Consider the following 4,142-nt stretch of genomic DNA (forward strand, 5'->3'; position numbering starts at 1 on the left):
GAAGAAATTACGATGTCAAGCTTAAAACTAAGTGTCGGTGTTTTGCTTTTGTGAAGCCACGTTGCATAGTTTTTAACGTAGAGGAAGTTATCGTGAAAACTTCGCTTCTAGATGAAGGCACTTTAGGCATTTGAGACAAGATCGTCCATATATGGGCAAGTCTAAGGGCAAACATCTTTGGTGACCATCTTCGCGATTGCATGTATCAAGCTAATAGGCTGGTAGTCCGAAATCTTCTCGCCCCCCTCATTCTTAGGCAACAATGCAATGTTTGCGGACTTTAACCAACTCCCAGTTTAACAAGAATAGTTTAGCTATTGCAAGCCCCAGCGGTAGTAACTCCGACATCAAGCCACCTTATCCCACTCCATTCTTCGGGCTAACCAGCAACTGGACACTTCTCGCCATCAACTTCAATTTTCCCAGAGCGGTTCCCCATTTACCCTCAGGCTTTGCCGGCACCATGATGGTCAGCTCAGAAAGAAAAGAGATGAATCTGCAAATGTACTAAGCGAAGAAGAACAAATCTTGGTGTCGAAGATAAGATCGTTGAGTTAGCCAAATAGACCATGCTAAAAGCTTCCAAAAAATGGCCAGTAAATTACTTGAAAAAATAAGGTCCCACCGAGACTTGAACTCGGGTTACAAGATTCAGAGTCTTGTGTCCTAACCACTAGACCATGGGACCGTTGCTGTGCACCAGGCGACATAAAACAATAACAATCTTCGCCAGTTTGTTTCCGTAAGATGCGGAGACTGGTTCAGCAAGACACAAAACTGTTAGCCCGCCGATTGCACACTCTACAACGCGACCGCCTCCGGGATCATCCTTTTCGATCCCGTGACTGAGCTAACTCGATGGTGCTTACAGAGTTGCGCTTACTTGTAGTGTCGAGGGCATTCTGCATTGCGTGCATACGCGCACACCAGCAACTGACGCCCAGGATCGATGACGATGCACAACGGGCGGAAGCAACCTGGGTCCCGCGAGGAGCATACGCCTGGCGGGGCGACGACACAACATGGCCTTCCAAGAAGCTAAGAGGACACCAAGCGTTGCGGCAATCACGTGCCCGATGACCATTCTCAAGGCATCGAGAGCACCTGAAGGGGTTGCAGCAAACCGCAGCGCGGTGACCAGGAGCTAGGCACCTGCAACATCTACCCTTGAGCCAAGCAGGGACATGACGACGCCCCTGTTAGCTCTTCGGCCTCAGTGGATATGCGATCTGCCTTGGAGGTGCAAGCTGGGTTGATTCAAGAGGTCGTTCGTCCTCTTCACGAGGCTGTTGACTCCTTGCACGGCTGGATGCTTGCGATTGGGGGCTTTCTGGAGCGGGCGGAAGCTGTGTTGGATAGGCTCTCCCGATTGCCTGCCGATACTTTGGTTCTACCTGTTGTTGGCAAAGTGGGTGCGACCGGAGCGAGCCTTCATGGTTGTTTCTCTCCTCGTGCTAGGGCGAGCTCGGTGATCACGGCTCCGGTCATGAAGATCATGCCTGAGATCCTAGAGTTGTGTGGTGGTGTGCTTACGCCTCCCTCCGTCGAGGAAGTGAGGCCCGGCTCACACGTTTCCTCGGATGTGGCTTCTCCGACATGTCTTGGCTTTGAGAAATGTGACGTTGTTGACGCTGCAGTCTCTCTCTCGCTTGACTCCGACATGCAGATGTTTCCTATTGATGATGGGGTACCTAAGTCTGGATTGTCGGCTTCCGTGCCTGGAGCTGGAGCTGTCGTCGCCAGAGAAGTTTGCGATTTTCTCGCCACCTTGGCTACTGCCTACCCTGGATCTGCGGTTGGCTGACGGGTGCCCCCAATGTCGTAGCATGTCCTTGACGGCTCAATGTTGGAATGTCTTGTGTGAGTGTTTGTTTGTGTTGCGGTGTTGAAGTGTTGGAGTATCTTGTTTGTGGGCGTGTGTGGGCTTGGCCCTGTCGTTGTAGGTTTTCGCCCGGTTTTCTCCTAAAAACTGGGCACTCTCTTCTTAATTAATAGATGAGGCAAAGCTTTTGCCTCCATTTCAACAAAAAAAAACACTTACAAGTGTGGACTGGAGTCGTGGAGCCTGAAAAAATACCGAAGTAACGGCATGAGTCCCGCTACCTCTATAGTCCTGCCGAAACAGTATTTTAGATTTGCTAGTTCTTGTTTACCTCACCGTATTTATGGGGATGGAAGCGGATTACCTTCAATCCTAGAAAATCCTCAATAATCCGTTTACTTTTCCGGGTTTTGATATCTCAAGATATCCTCACACATTTCCACCTTTTCTGTCTAACCTAAAAACTCTCCATCACACTAGTGTAATTTTGGGGAAAATTAATTGAACGAATTGGAGGGGATTGCGGGAACACCAAATTCTCTTCCGTCCCATATGCCTTGGGGCAGAAATACAAGAGGAATAAAGAAGGTCTTAATCTGACACATTGAGAGTCAAACATATAGATGCAATTCTCGATAACCACGTATTGGTTTTTCTACTGTCGTTGCCCAATTTCTACAACATAGGGAGTAGGGATGTAAGAGCATCTCCAGTCGCGTCCCTCAAAAAGCGTCCGGCATAAATGATTTGGGGGACGTTTGGGACCGCGCCGGACAAAAAGAGACCAAAAATCTGCACAAAAAAAAGGCCCTTCCCAGACGCGTCCCTCAAACAGCGTCCGGATGCATGCATTTTAATAGAAGGGACCACCCCATGTGGAAAAAGTATGTGAGAGAAAGTGGGGGAGAAAGAGAATGACATGTGGGGACTAGGGGCTGCATGCATGCATATGGGCTCTCATTTTGTGTCCGGCGTCCCCGGTAGAGACTCTACACAAAATGAGGCGCTATTTAGCTTTGGGGGACGCGACTGGGACGCGATTTTCTCCATTTCTTGTCCGCCGTCCCCCAAACGCCATTTGGGGGACGCGACTGGAGATGCTCTAAATAGATCAGATCAGAATAGATTTTGCCGGTACCATATCCTATATCATGTTTTCATGACTGATTCGAAGCGGATCAAATAATGACCAGTTACAGATTCAAATCCGAAACTGTGAGACTTGGATTCTGAACGGAAACATAGTGGATTCGCGACGGAAACAAAGATCAGATATGTACGCGCATAAGAAGGTCCGGAAACCATAAAACCAAAAATAACTAATAAAACGAGTTCAATAAAACACTCATATTTGATAAAGTGACTATATATGTGAGCTATTGTTTAATGGACGAACTCATAAACTCATTAATACTACTCTGATAGCTGTGACGTTGTGGATTAAACTTGGATTATTCAGATGAAAAGCATAAAAAAATCCTAAATAATTTGCGCTTTTGTAGATCGTATACCGTGTCCGGTGTTAAGCTTGAAATCGGACATCTTCTTTCAAACCGAATATGGATATGAAAGCGAATTCGGTGCAGTAATTATCGTTTACAGCATCCCCTACTAGGGAGAAAGGAACAGGAACTGCCATATCGCGTCGTCGCCTTGTCTGTTCCCTTGAACCAGACCAATACCAACCGAGCTCCAGTTTCCGACGCCGCACTGCCGCCGACGGCGACGCCCGAGTAACTCGACAGCCAGCACACGCCTCCTCCACTTGCGTGCGTGCGCGTGCGTTTCACTCTCAATCTCATCCATCCCTTTCGCGTGAAAAATAGAAGGGAGATCTGGCGCTGGGGCCGGCCGGAGATCTGAGCGCGACGGAGGAATCATCATCGGCGATCGGCGTGGGGGCGGAGAAGCAGATGCCCAAATCGCCCCCGGAGAGAGATCGGTGATGCCTGGTGCGTGCGTGCTATGCTAATACAGTCTTGTCACCAATGACCAATCCAATTCACGCACACAAATACAGTCTTCTCTTTCACTTCACACACGCACGAACGCCGTGTGTGCGATCGACGGAGACCGGGGATAAATCCTCGTATCTGCATAGCTTCGTAGTACACAGACATGATCCACGCCTCTTGGGAGGACCATTGGGCCAAGCACGCCCGATTGGGGGAGGTAGACTGATGGATGGATACTTGGACTGAGGAGGGCGCCACCACTAAGGCCTGAAGAAATGGATGTGCGAGTGTGATAGATGGAGGGCATCATATCAGTCTTATTCTTTGCATACGCAATTTCCACCACTATTTGCGGAAATTCAATT

The 4,142-nt window shown here is 48.8% G+C and overlaps 1 non-coding gene across 1 annotated transcript; it reads right to left on the minus strand.

The window, feature by feature from the left end:
* Positions 1-616: 616 nt before the first annotated feature.
* Positions 617-688, minus strand: TRNAQ-CUG. Its single transcript has one exon. It is a non-coding gene; the product is annotated as a tRNA-Gln (tRNA).
* Between the last annotated feature and the right edge of the window lie 3,454 nt (positions 689-4,142).

The sequence above is a fragment of the Lolium rigidum genome, chromosome 1 (genome assembly GCF_022539505.1).
Source record: "Lolium rigidum isolate FL_2022 chromosome 1, APGP_CSIRO_Lrig_0.1, whole genome shotgun sequence".
Taxonomy (NCBI): Eukaryota; Viridiplantae; Streptophyta; class Magnoliopsida; order Poales; family Poaceae; genus Lolium; species Lolium rigidum.